This window comes from Ursus arctos, chromosome X (assembly GCF_023065955.2).
Source record: "Ursus arctos isolate Adak ecotype North America chromosome X, UrsArc2.0, whole genome shotgun sequence".
NCBI lineage: Eukaryota > Metazoa > Chordata > Mammalia > Carnivora > Ursidae > Ursus > Ursus arctos.
This window is the reverse complement of record NC_079873.1, coordinates 25,177,914-25,196,898: the sequence shown is the minus strand read 5'-3', so window position 1 is coordinate 25,196,898 and position 18,985 is coordinate 25,177,914. Positions and strand designations below refer to the sequence as shown.

The following is an 18,985-nucleotide window of genomic DNA, read 5'->3' as shown; positions in this document are numbered from 1 at the left end:
AGAGTTAAATATTAAAAAGCCATCCATAAACAAAGCTAGAAGAAAGTGAAATCACAGATCTTAAGTCAGTTGTAGAAGGGAGGTAATTTTTTTGAGAATTAAAGTAATAAAAATACCTGTGGTGAGGGGCGCCTGGGTAGCGCAGTCGTTAAAGCGTCTGCCTTCAGCTCAGGGCGTGATCCCGGCGTTCCGGGATCGAGTCCCACATCGGGCTCCTCTGCTGGGAGCCTGCTTCTTCCTCTCCCACTCCCCCTGCTTGTGTTCCCTCTCTCGCTGGCTGTCTCTCTCTCTGTCAAATAAATAAATAAATAAAAAATCTTTAAAATAAAAAAATACCTGTGGTGAAACGGATATAATAAGAAGTAAATGTTTTCCCACAACAATGAATAATAAACTGAAAACAACTGAGTGAGAAAGACACTTGTAAGTGACATGTAGGAACAGAAATTTTAACCCCAAAATATGTAAGCAAGAGAGATACTGGTTTATAAAGGCAGTAACTATTTTCTAATGGAAGCATGGCCAAAGAATATGAATTACAGTTACATAAGAAGAAATATATCAAATGTTATTCAAAAGTTAAGCTTCCAGAAGAATTTCAAATTGTGTGAATTAGAGAAACTATGAGGTGTCATCTTAACTGTATTTAATTAGTAAAAATAAATCAATTGTTGACAGAGTTGTGTGAAAAAAGCTATTTTTATACTTGGCTAATAGAATTCTAGTTGAAATTTGAAAGCACCTGAAAAACCACTGTGAAGAAATTTCTAGGCAAACTGTGATATGTTTTAGGGCAATGAATTAATATTCCCAATAGAAATGACACATGTTAGGACCAATAAATATGTGGAAGTAAGTACATAAAATAATGTTTCATAAAACAAAAAATTGATACAATTGAATAATGTTGGTACCAGCCTTCTAAAATTCATGGTATAAGCACAGAGTTGGAAAAGACCCTGTTGCTAAATAAGAAATAATTTTTTTAAAGAGGGTTTCTCCCCTCATTTAAATGTTCTGGTTTGGTTCTATACCATTTAACTAAGAAGTTAAAACATAAAAATGTGAAAATACCTTTAAAAAGTCAGGGATAAATAAGACTCTCCCCTGGGGCTGTCATTATTATTCTCAATTTTTAAAACATCTATACATTGTGGCTTATTTATTGCTATAGACTGAATGTTTCTGCTCTCCCAAATTCATATCATGAAACCTAATCCCCAATGTGATGGTGTTTGGAGGTGGGGCCTTTGGGAGGTGATTAGGTAATGAGGGCAGAGCCCTCATAAATGGGACTAGGGCCCTTATAAAAGTCCCCAGAGAGTTCCGTTGTCCCTCCTGCCATGTGAGGTTTTAGTGAGAAGACATATGAACCAGGAAGCAGGCTCTTACCAGACAATGAATCTTGGTGCCTTGATCTTGAACTTCCCCACCTTCAGAAGCGTGAGAAATAATTTTTTAAAATAAACTGCCCAGTCTATGGTATTTTGTTATAGCAGGCCCTAATAGACTCAGACATTTACGGTTTGTAATTGTGATACCCTTTAATCCTTTCTTCTTTTTCAAAAATTTCATTATTTTTTAAAGTAATCTCTACACCTAACATGAGGCTCAAACTTCCAACCCTGAGATGAAGAGTCACATGCTCTGCTACTGAGCCAGCCAGGTGCCCCTGATCCTTTTTCTTTTATCAACTCAGCGTGTAGACTTGGAACTAGATGAGTTCTTAGACATTGTCTAGTCCAACCTACTTGTGAGAACGAGGACAGTGAGGCCCAGGGAGATTTGCTCGAAGTCATAGAACTTGTCAGTTGCAAATTAATTTTTAGATTATATACAAATATTATTTATTTTGTTATAAACAGATTTGTCATTCCTCCAAATGAACATGTGAATCATCAAACAGCAATTCAATGTCTGAAGTATTATTACCTCAACCCTGTTCATAATTAAAGAAATGAAAATCAAAATAGTGAAATGCTATGTATCACTTATAAGGTTAGTAATAAATTAGAAATATATTATGGTATCTAGTGATGGTGAGAGTTTGGGGAAATGGGCATTGCCCTGTTGTGATGGAGGGAGTGTCGGCTGATGCAGTGATTTCTGGAGGGCAGTTTGGCAATAGCCAACAATCATCTGAATGCACTTTTCATCCAGAAATGCCACTGCTAGAAACATACCTTAGATGTATCCTTGCAAAAGGTCTCAAAGTGTGTTCAAAAGGATGTTCATTACAACATTATTATAGAGGAAAAAAAGAAATCACGAACGCATTCATTAATTGGAAACTGGTCAAATAAATTGCCAATAGGCTTCAGATGGAATACTATACGACCACTACAAATGAGACTGCGTATGTCACATTGGGGAAGATCTGTAACATAAATTAAGAAAAAAGAAGCAAGGTACACAATCACGAATGGACTCTGATATGTGTGGGATACACACACACACACACACACACAAATGCACACACATACATAAATTCTAAAAGAAAACACAAGAAAACCTGAAGAGTAGTTACCTTTGGGGAGAGGAATACAGAGGAAGGAAAAGAGGAAAGCTTTTACTTAAAATCTTACACTGACCTGTACAGTATGGATTTCTACCTATGTACTTCTATTTTAAAATTATCAGCACACTTTACACAGATTGTAGAGTTATGGACTAATATTTTTTCTTTATGTTTTTTGTCTCAATTTAAACTTTTTCTGTATATTTTCTTTAATTGTTTTGATAAGGAGAATAAACATTTAACTTTTATATTGAGTTACATCTGAACTGACCTGGAAAAACATCCATAGAATTTCAAGTGAAAGAGGCAAGTTGCAAAGTGAAATTTTTCATTAAAAAAAAATCTGGGGAAGAATACATATTACATTAAAACCTCAGATGGGCAGGATTGGTGAAGAAGGACAGAAAACCTCTTTTTTAAGTAAAAAAGTCCAATAAGGTAAAAAAATTAAAGGAAAGATATTGCCAAGGAGACACTGGGGCCTGTTTTACTTTCCTATTGCCGCTGTAACAAATTACCACAAACCTGGGGGCTTAAAGCAACACACATTTATTACCTTACAGTTCTGAGGTCAGAAGTACAAAACGGATCTCACTGAGCTTAAATCAAGGTGCTGTCAAGGCTGGACTCCTCCTGGGCACTCCAGGGGAGAATCTGTGTTCTTGCTCTTTCCAGCTTCCAGAGGCTGTTTGCATTCCTGGACTCAGGCCATTTTCAAAGAGAGCAATGCCAGTCCCATCTTCCTCACATGGCATTGTTCAGACACTCTTTTTTTCCATTTTTAATGACCCTTGTGATCACACTGGTCCCACCGAATAATCCAGGAAAATTTCCCTGTCATGATGTCAACTGATTAGCAATCTTAATTCAACCTCCAACCTCAATTCCCTTTTGCCATGTCAGGATACATATGTGAAGACTCCAGAGGTCAGGACACAGACATTTGGGGACAACCATTATTCTGCCTTCCGTAGACTGTCAGGACACTAGCCACTTCTGGGACTACACAAGGATGGTCTCAACATGAGCCAAAGGGGCTGGAATATTAGTAATTTTTTAAAAAGATTTTATTTATTTGACAGGGAGAGAGAGAGAGAGAGAGCGAGCACACAAGCAGGGGGAGCAGAAGAGGGAGAAACAGGCTGCCCACTGAGCGTGGAGCCCGACGTAGGGCTCGATCCCAGGACCCTGGGATCATGACCTGAGCTGAAGGCAGACACTTAACCAACTGAGCCACCCAGGCGCCCCAAGGAATGCTAGTAATTTTTGTGGAGAAGATGAATGTGGCTTTAGAATCTCAGTCTCACTGTATGTCTAGTGTAGTCTGAAGGAAAACCTGTTAAGCTAGTTTTGTACCAACGTTGAACCTGGAAGCAAAGAGGACTCCCAATCGTTCAAACCCTTTCTCTCCCCTCCCCCATTCAAAGTTATTCAGATGTATTTTCCGGCCCTACGTCTGCATCAGTGCTTCTGCTCTTTTGTGGAGTCCTTCATCCACCAACACAACCACACCCGGAGGGTGAAAATACGTCACCACGGTGCTCCATCCTCAACACACTTCCTGAGAAAATTCTACCACTCACGAGAACCCCTGCTGAAATACTTCTCATCACTTTTCACTGACCAGCGGTGTGAGCGAGGAACATTCTTTGAGGTATATATGTGTGACACACACACACACAGACACGCATATATGAAATCTATTCTAGCGGTTCAGGTAGGAAAAGAAACGGAGAATACAATTTGACTTCAAATAGAAATCCCATGCAAAATTAAGGAGTAAAAGTTAATTTAAAGATAATAAAAGAAATTACCTCTACAACAAAACAAAACCACACTGATTAGGAATATCTATTCTTGGGCGCCTGGGTGGCTTAGTCAGTTGAGCATCTGCCTTTGGCTTGGGTCATGGTCCCGGGGTCCTGGGATTGAGTCCCTCGCGGGACTCCCTGCTCAGCAGGGAGTCTGCTTCTCCCTCTCCTTTTACCCCTCCCACTGTTCGTGCTCTTTCTCTCTCTCAAATGACTAAATAAAATCTTAAAAAAAAAAAATATCCATTCTTCCATTCTTTTCTAAGGTCTCAAGTGTACGTTTTTGTGAACAATTCTATAATTTACCCCCTAAATTTAATCATCCCGTCTAATTTCACGGCATTAGTAGTATTCAACTCAAAATTTGAAAATGAGGTCAGAAGAAAAAATCACCATCTGAAATGGAGCTAATGGGAATCAAGATGGGAGAGATTAATCATGAATGGGAGTGATCTACTTAGAGAAGTGGTACGGGTTATGAGGGCACTAAGCCAGAACTTAAGTACTTCTCTTTGGGCTCCCAGTTCCAGAAGTTTTACTCTTTAAAGTGGAGACAAAATACTGATTTGTTGCATTCAGAGGGATGGGCAAAGCTTCAAGGCGGAGGAGGCTGTCCCAAAGAGGAGAGTCCTTGTTTGGTGAAGAACAGGGTCAGAGTCTCCTCTTTGGGAGGGCACTTCCTGTATTTGATCTACTTGATCTACTAAAGGTGTGGGCTCATCACAGTCTCTTAGCAAATATTCATTTGCTGATTGATGTGGGGTTTTTCCCCAGTGTAACGTTCTTTTTAATTTGACTTAAAGGTGAAAAACATTAGAAATCAGGTGACAGCCCTCACAGTAGCTGATTCACAAGGGAATGATGTCAGGAGAGCAGGGGATGAAGAGGGACTGGGCTGGGCTAAGGCGTGGAAATTTTGCATGGCTTTGGGCATATAAATCTAGGGAGAGGCACCTGAGATACACACACTTCTTGTGTCATTTTTAAGGCAACATAAAGAGCTCCTTTCATCTGCATGGGGCTCTTTATGTAATGTGGGTGTGTGTGTTGGTTTGGGGTGATGAATAGGGAGCCCGTGTGTGCCCTTCTCCAAGCGGGCCTACTAGAACATTCCTGTCACCCCTGCCTCTCTCTTGCATTTCCTCCCTCTCTATCCACCATGAGGAAAGAAGGGAAGCAACAAAGCCCAAGTCAAACTACACTTAGCATTTGTTATTTAAATTTGTTACTGTTGAGCTTGTTTCAGCAGTACATAGACTAAAATGGGAAAGATACAGAGATTAGCATGGCCCCTGTGTAAGGATGACAGGCAAATTCACAAACCACCCCATATTTTTGTATGTTAACTAACTGGAATTAAAATAAAAACTAGGGGCGCCTGGGTGGCTCAGTAGGTTAAGTGTCTGCCTTCGGCTCAGGTTGTGGTCCTGCGATGGAGCCCCATATCGGGCTCCTTGCTCAGTGGGGAGTCTGCTTCTCCCTCTGCCTCTCCTCCTGGCTTGTGCTTTCTTTCTCATTCACTCTCTCTCTCTCTCTCTCTCAAATGAATGAATGAGTGAATGAATGAATAAATTTTTTTTAAAAATAAAAACTTTAAAAAATTAATATGTTGCTGGTGCTGATGACATATCCCCAAAAGGTTATGTAATCTGCTTGTGAAATGCACAACAAAGAAAGGTTATATCTTCATTGGCAGTTGTCTGTAAATTGCACACTTCTTGTTTCCCCCCGCCCCCGGCACTCAGAGTGACTGTATATCAACTTGTCCATCAACTTTGGAGTCCAGAACAAAGGGCACATCAATGAAAAGAGAGAAGAGTTTTATTCTATTAAAGAATAAAAGAAGGTCAACCCTAGTGACTTCTCTGAAGCTTTATTTCCTGAGTTAAGAGAAAAAAAAATCTTCAGCATTCAGAATTTAATGGTGCCATGCTTTGTTTTCTCCTTGCCAAATAAATTGGTTTAAGTCAAAACATATCTCTCTTGTCTGTGGGTCCTTATTGTTGGAAATGTTGAGTGTGCACTATGCTTATCCTGACTATAGGTCAAAACTAGTTAAATGTCCTTCAGCAAGAAAGAACATGTTGAGAAATCGCAAATCATTGTTCTGTTTACATTTCTATTATAAAAGTTAAATATTTGTTCTAAGTCAAGATTATTACTTTCAGTCACTTCTTTTAATGAAAGTCATTTAGTGAAGCTACTCCAAAGCTAGGGGAACATGAAAATTCTGTCTTTTTTTCATATTTTATTGTACAGAAGCCGTCAGAATTCAGTCCCTGCTCTAACCTGCAGAGACCCCTAACTTAATTCAGAACTAGATTTTTTGGTGTATTTTGTCTTTGTTGGACAATATCTAATGGATTTTTTAAAAGATTTTATTTATTTGAGAGAGAGAGCGAGCGAGCACGAGTTGCGGACAGAAGCAGAGGGAGAGGGAGAAACAGACTCCCCACCAAGCAGGGAGCCCGACGCAGGGCTCGATTCCAAGACCCTGAGATCATGACTTGAGCCGAAGGCAGACGCTCAATTCACTGAGCCACCCAGGCGCCCCATGGATTTGTTAATTGTTCTTTGGAAATCAAGAGGTAGTTATAGAAGATCAAGTGGAGGGTGGGGAAAATAATTACTCAGGTGAGGGAGTCTGCAAACTTAGTCTGAAGGCCATAACTTTTTAACTGGATCATGTTGGGCAATAGATTAATCTGAACCGCCTCTCTGATCTGCACGCTATGAATTGCAGACGATTTGAAGAAACGGTAACTGTAAAACCCTAACATGGAATGATTACTATACTAGTATACTAATTAGATCCTAAAAAGGACTCTGGAGTTAGACTGCCTGGGTTCAAATCCCAGCTCAATTGCCTAATGCACTGTGAACAGGAGTAAGTTACTTGACCTCTCTGTGCATCACCTCACCATCTATAAAATGTAGATGAAAATAGCCCCTACGCACAGAGTTGCAATGATTTAATGAGCTAGGATATAAAGAGCACATAGAAAGGACTACGTTAGAGTTAGTTATTATGCTGAGTGGTCTTAGTATTGAAATTGGTTAATGATCATTTCATTAACAAAATAATTTGTCATACATCATGCTTGAATGTGACCATAAAGGAGAAAAGAAAACCCTTTATGGACGACAACCTAAACCATATACACCCACAGAGCTTACTGTCTACACTCAGTAATGTGACTCTAGTCCTTCATACTTTGCTGTCTTCACCTTAACTTGCTGTCTCAGCAGACTCTTGCCCAAGAAGATAATAGTTGCAAATAACTTTATTGCTCATTCCGGGAACTTCCTGAAAGACATATTACTCTCCGGCAGACTCTGAATTCCTTGCCTTAAAAATCCTCACCTCAGCCGTGGACACCAATCATAAATTATGACATCACCATCCTTACCTAATCCTAACCAGACCTCCTCACTGAAGGCCTTCTTCAAAGCCAGAGTCGAATATTTCGTAACATCCTGGCTTTACCTCCCCACCCCAAATTCTGTCAAGGTTGCTCTCTTTTACTGCAGCAAGGATAAACTCAGCTTTGTCTTATCAACAGGTCATCTTGGTGGTATCTCTGGGGAGCCAGTATTCCATGTGGATTAGTGAACTGAACTCTGGAACTGGATTAGAAAGAAGGAGTTGAAGTCACAGCTCTGCCTACTTGGACAAGTCACTACTCTTCAGATGCCTCTTCTGTAAAATGTACGTGTATAAAATATATACGGATATGTATAGTGTGTACACAAGTGCCTGCCTGGTAAGGAACACTTAATAAATGTTTCTTACATTGCCATTCCTTTTCTTTCTGATTGCCTACTGGGGAGGAGTGAACTGGGTAAATGACTTTACTGTTAGTCTGCTCAAGCCATCACTTTCGGGTAAACCCTGGTGGGCTCCTAGTCAGCCACCTTACGAATACAGCCAGTGAGGTGAAGAATACTCCATCCTGCCTGCAACACCATAGTTCTGTTTTCTTTTTTTTCTTTTCTTTTCTTTTCTTTTCTTTTCTTTTCTTTCTTTTCCTTTCCTTTTCTTTTCCTTTCCTTTCCTTTCCTTTCCTTTTCTTTTCTTTTTTCTTTTCTTTCTTTCAGATTTATTTATTTACTTAGCGCACTCACGCATCCATAAGCAGGAGGGGCAGAGCGAGAGCTAGAGAGAATCTCAAGCGGACTCTGCACTGAGCGCGGAGTCCAATGCAGGGCTCCATCTCACGGCCGAGATCATGACCTCAGTGAAACCAAGAGTCGGATGTGTAACTGACTGCGCCACCCGGATGCCCCACCGTGGTTTTCTGAAGGGAATGCACGCGGGACCCAGAGCAAGTATTAAACTGTTTTTAGGGGCGCCGGGGTGGCTCCAGCGGTTAAGCGTCTGCCTTCGGCTCGGGTCATGATCCCAGGGTCCTGGGACTGAGTCCGGCATCGGGCTCCCTTGCTCAGCGCGGAGCCTGCTTCTCCCTCTCCCACTCCCCCTGCTTGTGCACTCGTGCACCCACGCTCTCTCAAATAAATAAATCTTAAACCAATACACTGTTTTTATGTGCAGAGAGATAGTAACTGATCCAAAATCCTATGGCTGGGGGGCTGAGGAGGACCAGCACTCAGCTCCTTTGATCCCCAGAGCCCTGCGGGCAGGGGCGAGGCGCGCTGTAAGGGCCTCTGCCAGGGCTTCGAGGCTTCGCGCGCGCCTCCTCTCCTCCTCCTCTCTCACGTCCCATGCCAGCAGTGGCTTCCTTGACGCTCAGGTCCAAATTTACCCTTTTCACCTGCGGGTGGGAAAACGGCCCGCAGGCTGGGAACTGTCCCGTGCTAGCTGCACGGCCCTAGGCTTTGTAGAGGCGCTTGAGCGAACGCTGCGGGAGGAAAGCGTTTCCACGCGGTCTGACGGCCTTGCTCAGCAGGCTCGGTTCCGTGCCGGGCCTCGCTAGTGCCTCCTCTTCAGCACACAGGTCTCCCGGGGCACAGAACCCGGCAGCGTCTCTCGTCCAGAAGCTTCCCCTGGCCCCCACCTTGAGTGGTTTTATAGCAGGGTGCCTCTTGTGAGACACCTTCCCAGGAATCCTAGAGGATAGATTTTCCCCAGCAAGTTACCAGCGGGTTTCTGGCAACTTCTGCCGGCCTGACACCACAAGGATTTCTCTGTCATTGATCCACACCTGTCATCTCCGTCATGACCCTGACTTCTCAAAAAGATCTGGATTTTGGCCTTCAGGGAGGGGTATCTTCCTTGGGCACTCTGTGTTGAGTCTAGGGGTTTCGAATGCCTCTGAATCTCTTATTCCTATCTTCTGTAGAATTCTATTTACCTTTAAGAAAAAGTTTTTATTTAAATTCCAATTAACATAGTGTAATATCAGTTTCAGGTGTACAATATAGTGATTCGACACTTCCATAGGACACCCAGTGCTCATCACAAGCGCCCTCCTTCATCCCCATCACCTATTTCACCCATCCCCCCACCCACCTCCCCTCTGACAACCATCAGTGTGTTCTCTAGAGTCTCTTGCTCTGCTTCTTCTTTTTTTTTTTAAGATTTTATTTATTCATTTGACAGAGAGAAAGACAGCCAGCGAGAGAGGGAACACCAGCGGGGGAAGTGGGAGAGGAAGAAGCACGCTCCCAGCGGAGCGGGGAGCCCGATGCGGGGCTCGATTCCAGGACCCTGGGATCACGCCCTGAGCTGGAGGCAGACGCATAACGACTGAGCCACCCAGGCGCCCCCACTCTTTTTTTTAAATAATTTTTTTATTATGTTATGTTAGTCATCATACAGTATATCCTTAGTTTTTGATGTAGTACTCTTGGTTTGCTTCTCTCTCTCTCTCTTTTTTCCCTTCACTCATTTGTTTTGTTTCTTAAATTCCACATTAGTGAAATCATATGGTATTTGTTGTCTTTCTCTGACTTATTTTGCTTAGCAAAATATTCTCTAGTGCCATCCACATCATTGCAAATGGCAAGATTTCATTCTTTTCTATGGCTGGGGGGAGGGGCAGAGGGAGAGAGAGAGAATCTTCAGGAGCCTCCACACCCAGCCCCATCATGGGGCTCAGTCTCATGACTCTGAGATCATGACCTGAACTGAAATCAAGAGTCAGACACTTACCTGACTGAACCACCCAGGTGCCCCTGAGCTTCTAAGGAATTTAAAATTAAATACATCTTGCCTTTACAAGAATGAATTTTCTTCCAGAGTTCTACCAGAGACAAAGGACAAATGTATATAAGAGAAATCTATTTCCCCCCCTAATACATGTTTGACTTTAATTTATTGAAAAGTAACACCCTTGTTTTATTACCTTAAAAAAAACATTGGCCTTCTCTCAGCCCCCATTTACCTTACAAAGCATGCCAGAGTATCTAAGAGTAACTGCTCACAATGACTGCAACCTCCTTCCTCAATGAAATGTGTATGTTTATTTATCTTTAAAATTTTAAGTTTAAAAAAACTTTAACTTCAAGGAACAACACAGGTCATTAACAAAATATATGTAGAAATAATTTATGAAATGAGATATAATTCACATTTATTTCTAAAATTGCTTCCCCTTTCTGTACTAACCTCTCAGTTGGCTAAAGTTATTTTTACATTCTTTAAACCACAAGGCAGCTGCCCTTTGACCATGTTTCTCATTCTGTTCAATACTTCTAAGTCTTTGTACTGATGCCAAAGCACCAAATGGAACAGTGAACATCTCTTTTAGAATACAGCAAGCTAGGGGTGCCTTGGTGGCTCAGTCGGGTGGGTGTCTGACTCCTGGTTTCGGCTCAGGTCATGATCTCAGCGGTCCTGGGATCGAGCTCCGCATTGGGCTCCCTTCTCAGTGGGGAGTCTGCTTGGCTCCCTCTCCCTCTGTTCCTCCCTGATCATGCTCTCTCTCTTTAAAATAAAGAAGTCTTAAAAAAAAGGATACAGCAAACTAATTTACTGCATAAGAAAAAATAATTATTAAACAGTTTTACTGAGCTGTACTTAACATACAATGAACTTCACATAAAGTATACAATTTGATGACTTTTGACAGATGTATACACACCACCAAAATCAAGATAAAGAATATTTTGGGGCACCTGGGTCAGTCGGTTGAGCATCTGCCTTTGGCTCAGGTCATGATCCCAGGGTTCTGGAATAGAGCCTTGCATCAGGCTCCCGGCTCGGCCGGGAGCCTGCTTCTCCCTCCTCCTGCTCTTGTGCTCTCTCTCTCCTCCCCACCAAATAAAATCTTAAAAAAATATAAAGAACAGTTCACTCCCAAAAGCTTCTTCACATCCTTTGTAAAATTTCCCTCCTGCACTGTTCATCCCCTTTCCCCAGGCCACTGCTGGTGTTTTTGTTGTTGTTGTTGCTGATTAGCTTGCATATTTCAGAGTTTTATATAAGTGGAATCATGCAGTACATACTCATTTCTGTTTGGCTTTTTTAATACGGCAGAAGGATTCTGAGATTCATCCTTATTGTTGTATGTACCACTAGCCATTCCTTTTTATTTTTTTTAAAAGATTTTATTTTTAAGTCATCTCCACACCCAACATGGGGCTTGAACTCACAAGTCCGAGATCAAGAGTTGTACACTCTACCCACTGAGCCAGTCAGGCATCCCTCCTCTTTATTGTTTAATAATATTCCACCAAATGATACATCACAATCTTTTAAGTTCATTCGTTGCTGGACATTTGGGGTATTTCTAGTGTTTGTAAAGCTGCTATGAACATTTGTATACAAGTCTTCATGTAGATATAGGCTTTTATTTTTCTTTCATTGGGCAAGTAACTGGAAGAGGAATAACTGAATCATATGGCTGGCATATGTCTAACTATTTGATAAACTGTTAACTTTTCTTAAGGGATTGCACGATTTTACATATGCAGGAAGAATTCCAGTTGCTCCATATCCTCACCAAAACTTGGTATGCTAAGCCATTTGAATTTTAGACATTGTAATAGGTGTGCAGTAGTAGCTTCTTATGATTTTAATTTGCATTTCCTTGAACTAATCATGTCGAACATCTGTTAGTATGCTTGACATCCATTCTTCTTTGGTGAAGTATTGATTCAATTTTTTTGCCCATTTTAAAATTGGGTTGTTTTCATATTATTGAGATTTGAGAGGGTTTTTTAAAATAAAGATTTTATTCATTTATGAGAGAGAGAGAGAGCAAGCTGGGGGGAGGAGCAGAGGGAGAGGGAGAAGCAGGCTCCTCGCTGAGCAGGGAGCCCGATGTGGGACTCGATCCCAGGACCCCGGGATCATGACCTGAGCTGAAGGCAGATGCTTAACCAACTGAGCCTCTCAGGTGTCCCAAGATTTGAGAGTTCTTTACATATACTGGATACTAGTTATTTATCAGATATGTAATTTACATATATTGTCTCCCAATCTGCAGTTTTTTTATTCTCTTAACAGTGTTTTTCAAAGAACAGTTCTTAATTTAATTGAAGTTCAATTTATCATCTTTAATGTATCACAGTTTGTGTCATATCTAAGAAATCAATGCCTAATGTCGCAGATATTTTATTTCATATTTTTCTAGAAGTTTTATAGTATAGGTTTTGCATTTGTGCCTCTGATCCATTTTTAGCTAATTTTTAGCACATGGTGTGAGGTATGATGTTTGCTTTCTTGCATAAGGATATCCAACCGTTCCAGCACAATTTGTTGAATAAACTAATCTTTCTGTGCTGTATTACCATGGCTCCTTTTTTTTTATTTTTAAAGATTTTATTTATTTACTTGACAGAGAGAGAGATAGCCAGCAAGAGAGGGAACACAAGCAGGGGGAGTGGGAGAGGAAGAAGCAGGCTCCCAGCAGAGGAGCCTGATGTGGGGCTCGATCCCAGGACCCTGGGATCATGCCCTGAGCCAAAGGCAGATGCTTAACAACTGAGCCACCCAGGCGCCCCTGTATTGCCATGGCTATGTCAAAAATCAACTGACCATCTAGGTAGGTATGGGGATCTATTTATGGATTCCCTATCCTCATCAGTTGATACATTTATGAATCTTTATACTAATACCAACTGCAACTTTACAAGTCCTGAATTCAAGAGATATAGGTCCTCCAACTTTTCTCCTCTTTTTGCAAGTTACTTTCAGTATTCTAGATTATTTGCATTTTATTTTTTTTATTTACTTGTGAAAGAGAGAGAGAGAGAGAGAGCGCGCGAGCACATAAGTGGGGTGAGGAGGAGAGAGAGAGGCAGACTTCCCACTGAGCAAGGAGCCTGATGCAGGGCATGATCCCAGGACCCCGGAATCATGACCTGAGCCCAGGGCAGATGCTCAACAGACTGAGCCCCCCCAGGTGCCCCTTTACTGATTACTTTTTAATGTTAAACCAGCCTTGTATTCCTGGGTGAACCGAACATGATCATGATGTATTATCCTTTTTATATATTACTGGATTCAGTCTCCTGGGGCAATCATAGGGCTTACCTAGTATGTTTCCTGTTTTTCTGGGATTATTGTCCTTCATTGCCTAATGTCCAATGTTTTGAAAACTATTGTTTCATAACTTTGTTCCTGTAAATCCAGACCCTGTTACTCCATCTTGGCTAGAAACAGAAATCCAAATGATGCATTAGTTAAACCCTAGAGGAATCATGGCAAAAACTGTTTCTTTTAGGCTGCAAGCCAAACAAGGTGTATGTTTCCATACTAAGTCACAGCAAAGACTCAGGAACAGAGTAAGCGGAAATAAAAATCCAAGGTTCAGGAGGGATTTTCAGATTTGAGGAAGTTAGACTTCGATGGTATTGCTAGCACCTCCATTTGAAAAATAAACATCTAAGGAAGGTAGAAATAGCTCTTCTTCTGTTGAATATTATTTATATTTCTATTTTAAGAGAAGATATGGTTGATGTGTACATATACATACACAGGAGAACAGGAATGGGGAAGCACAGTGAAATCAAATTAAGAGAAAAAACTTTCTATTGGTGTACTTTAAACTGAAATCCTTTAAACTGAACCTAGGCCCTCCAAGAAAAAAAATCAGTCAAGGGTGGTATTGTATAGGTTAAAAGGCATTCGAATATTCATAGAATTGCTCACCACAGATGCTCAACTTTTAAGATAAGTATACTTGCTATTGGTTGTTCCATAAGCTCAGGAAGACTTCAGCTTCGAGAATATATTCCAATTACTTCAATCTTATTGACTGCAAGGCAAAATTACACCTCCTCAGCAAAAGTAGTGGTTCCAGAAACATCTGGTGTTTGTAAACAGAAGCCTGCAGGGAAAGACCACGTCTCCCTGATTTGTTAGCAGTTCGATACTGCATTGACAGATGAACTGGAGTGATCTAAAACCCAGAACTTAGTTATGTTGGCTAATTTAGCTACAGAGGCACTCTCCTAGAGTGTTCATTTTCTTTTCCTAGGGATTTTAGTTTAATTTCACTTTTCAATGATGTATTTATTAATTCATGTAATCGTGCTTTTAGAAAGGTCTTGAGATACGGTCTCAGGATTCGCGTGAAGGCTCAGGCCCAGCAGGAAGAAGACATGGCTACAACAGCTTCCTCTAGACACGTTCCTTTTATCTCTGCAGTAACTCGCTTTTCACAATGTGAACCGAGCTCCCTCTGAGAGGGATGTATAAACCCTTTTTGCTTCAGTCATACTTGACTGTTTTGTTAGGCAAAGATCCAAGAGTAGGATACCATCATAATTTTTTAAATCTTAAATTTAATCTCCTTTGTATAGAACGAAATCTCAGCCACTGGAGCACATTAATTAATACAGCACTTTATACACATGACAGTCTGCGATCTCCTGGCTCCCATTTTCCTTCAATGAACTTTCCATTTTTCCAAAATGTAATATTTATGAAGTAGCTAAATTTCTCTGCTCACAAGACCATTAGTAGAATGACAACACAGTTTAAAAAGGTCTTAACAAGATTGCATACTTCGAGCTCTGGTTTCAGACTGACCTAAATTTAAATCTTGGCTTACTACGTAACAGCTGTATAAGTACTTCAGTTTCCTCATTTGTTTAGTTTATTTTTTTTACCCCTAAAGATTTATTTACCCATTTGAGGGGGGGGAGAGGGAGAGGGAGACAGAGACTCTCAAGCAGACTCCCCACTGAGCACAGAGCCTGACTTGGGACTCCACCCCATGACCCCGAGATCATGACCTAAGCCGAAATCAAGAGTTAGCCGCTCAACGGACTGAGCCACCCAGGCGCCCCCTCATTCTTTTAGCTTAAATGCATTTTATTTGTAGACAACCTACCTGACATGATTTTTACTTTTTTATTTTTTATTATGTTATGTTAGTCACCATGCTTTTTTACTTTTTTTAAAAACAATGCCTCCACTCCAGATAAATCAAGATGAAAATTAATCAAGAGCTCAAGATGACATCAGTCCCATTTGTCTAAGTCCTGGTGTCGTGTGGATGGAGAGCAGCAGCCGGTTATGACAAAGGTGATACGAAGTAAGAGGCCAGTTCGTTAACATTTTTCCATTTGCACACCATCCTTAAAGGAAATCCCATATGGGGTCACACCACCCTCAGAATAGTCCAGCAGAGCAGCCATGCCATCTCGGTTCACGTTACCCTCAATAAAGAACGGGGAGTTTTTGCCAATAACGTGGATGTGCTTGATGTGTTCTGTAGCCCCTGTCGTAAAAGGTTGTGCTCTTTCTGGCCTCTGTTCTTCAAGTTTGCTTTGCTCGAGTTCGTGTAATCTTTGACCTACTTCTCGTAGGCTGCTTTGGTGCAGCCGCTTTCTGCCAGTGACGGTTCGGGACAGTATCAACACCAGTGATGACTGTGCTTTCTGTGCCTTCACCCTCGGGGCCTTCTGTGGACGCATTTCCGCCAATGAGCGAGGCATCAGTGGGACCGTCTGTCCTCCTGACCATCCTCCCCTCCACCTCCAGGCACAGCCCCTGTGTCATCTCCCGGATCTTGCAGATGGCGGACGGCAGCTCATCCCAGCGGATGAAGTCCCGGGAGATGACCATGATGGTGGCTAGAGGAAAAGGACGGGGGGCTAGCTTAGCAGGAGCTGGGAGCTCTGCGCGAATGTGGGGCGGCCAGAGCAGTGCTGGGACGAGGGTGGAGAGGGTGAAGAAAAAGCTCAGTTTCCTCATTTTTAAAAATGGGATATGACTAGTATCTAACTCATGAGGCCATGGAAATGAAGAAATGAAAGGAAATATAGGAAGGGCTTCGTAGTGTGTCCAAAACATGGCAAGTGCATAAGGAATTAATATTTTTGCGTCAGATTAAAACCAAAATAGTGGGAACGTTTTCAAGGGAATGTGGAGCTTTTAGAAAGACAAAAAAAAAAAAATCTGCTTTTCCTGAGAAAATAACAATGGAAGTAGGCTATTGGAGTTTGGTGACCGTGACCTCTGAGGACGACCCTGCTCAGTTTCTTTGCTTCTGAGTCTTAGCTTGGCCACTGCTCCTCACGCATACCCGAGCATAAATGGAATAAACTGACTTGCATGTGCCATCACTTGCTTCCCCAGTTGTGCCTGTGTGGATCCAGAAAGATCCACGTCATTAAGTAAGATATAAAGGGCACCCTCGAGTGTGCAGAGCACAGAGCTGCACATGGAACCAGTTTGCATTCATGTGACCATCACTTCTTCCACACTGACCACATCAGGAACCCAAGCACTCCATGGTGAAGACTAGGATGTGAATGACGTATCTTGAGTACACAGTGCCTGCAGCCGTACTCAGTCAGCTTTTACGTGCCCCAAACGTACCTCTACGTGAGCATGGACGGAAAGATCCATGGTGCAGACTGTGATGTGAATGGCACTGAATGAGTCTGGAGTGCAATCAATGGCATACAGAATAGGTCTAATTTATTGTGGCCATTACATACCCCCACGGTAAGAAGTGAGGAGTCCACGAATACCCACGGACTAGGTCAGACAGTGAATGGCACTCCTTTAGTTGTGCAGTTCACTGAACTGCGCGTGGAATAAGTCTATTTTCATGTGGGCATTACTTATTACCACTTTAAGAATAGAGGAAACACCATGCACTAGACCACATAGTCAGTGAAATCCATTCATTTGTGCACTGCATGCATATGTGCGTTGAATGTATCTACTTTCATTTGGTAATCTCTTACCCCTATATGAACCACAGGAGGAGATCAGAAATACACACTGTATATAATAGTATACAGATGGCATCCTGAGAGTTGTGCAGTGTACCCAAAGTTCAAGGAAGATTGCATTTTTATGATGCCCTTGGTTACCTCCACGCTGACTGTATTAGAAGTCCAGAAATATCCATGGCGCCAGCGTGTTGTCTGAGTGGCAATGTGTGAACATGCAGAAAAAATGTGTGTTCATGTTTTCTGCCCATTTTTAATTGGATTATTTGGTTTTTGGATGTTGGGTTTTTTTTTTAAGATTTTATCTATTTATTTGAGAGAGAGAGAGAGAGACAGCCAGCGAGAGAGGGAACACAAGCAGGGGGAGTGGGAGAGGAAGAAGTAGGCTCCTAGCGGAGAAGCCTGATGTGGGGCTCAATCCCAGAATGCCGGGATTACACCCTGAGCCGAAGGCAGATTCTTAACGACTGCGCCACCCAGGCACCCCTGGATGTTGGGTTTTTATATATTTTGGATACTAACCCTTTATTAGACATATCATTTGCAAATATGTTCTCCCATTCTGTAGGTTGCCTTTTAGTTTTGTTGATTGTTTCCTTCACTGTGCAGAAGCTTTTTATTTTCATGTGGTCCCAATAGTTCATTTTGGCTCTCGTTTCCCTTGAGTCAAGAGGCATATGTAGAAAAATGTCGCTGTGGCTGAGGTCAGACACATTACTGCCTATGCTCTCTTCTAGGACTTTTATGCTTTCACATCTCACAGTTAGGTCTCTAACCTACTCTGAGTTGATTTTTGTGCGCGGTGTTGGAAAGTGTTCAGTTTCCTTTTTGCATGTTGCTGTCCAGTTTTCCCAACACCATCTGTTGAAGAGACACTCTTTCCCCACCGGATATTCTTTCCTATGTTGTCAAAGATTAATTGGCCATATAATTGTGGGTTTATTTCTGGGTTTTCTAGTCTGTTCTACGGATCTATGTGTCTATTTTTGCGACAGTACCATACTGTTTTGATGACTACAGCTTTGTAATAGAGCTTGAAGTCTGGAATTTTGATGCTCCCAGCTTTGATTTTCTTTTTCAAAATTGCTTTGGCTGTTTGGGATCTTTTGTGGTGTCACATAAATTTTAGGTTTTCTTGTTGTAGTTCTGTGAAAAATACTGTTGGAATTTTGATAGGGATTGCATTAAATGTGTAGATTGCTTTGGGTAGCATAGACATTTCAACAATATTTGTTCTACCAACCGATGAGCATGGAATGTCTATGGATGTGTACGTGTGGTTTTTAAATTCAAATTCAATTAGCCAGCTTATAGTACGTCATTAGTTTCAGATGTAGTGTTCAATAATTTATCAGTTGTGTATAATACCCAGTGTGCATCATGAGCACTGGGTGTGTGTGTTTCAAATACAAGAATATCTCTGGAAGAATTCACATGAAACTGGTAATTTCTGTTACCTTCAGAGAAAGGATTTGGGTACCTAGGGAACTTCCCCCCCTTTGTACCATGTGTGTCTTTTATTTATTTCCCCCAAAAAACTTAATTTTCAAAATTGTTG

At 41.5% G+C, this 18,985-nt stretch overlaps 1 long non-coding RNA gene, 1 other non-coding gene and 1 pseudogene across 2 annotated transcripts in view; 2 read left to right on the top strand and 1 right to left on the bottom strand.

The window, feature by feature from the left end:
* LOC113265835 (uncharacterized) overlaps nucleotides 1–18,985 on the top strand; it is a 56,511-nt gene that overhangs the window by 25,537 nt on the left and 11,989 nt on the right. The window contains exon 2 of the long non-coding RNA XR_006411100.3: nucleotides 7,893–8,038. This is a non-coding gene — a long non-coding RNA (uncharacterized LOC113265835). The remainder of the gene's footprint in view (nucleotides 1–7,892; nucleotides 8,039–18,985) is intronic.
* On the top strand, nucleotides 5,563–5,666 carry LOC113266014 (U6 spliceosomal RNA). The gene has a single exon (XR_003320216.1). It is a non-coding gene; the product is annotated as a U6 spliceosomal RNA (small nuclear RNA).
* Nucleotides 15,638–18,487, bottom strand: LOC113265834 (translationally-controlled tumor protein-like; annotated as a pseudogene).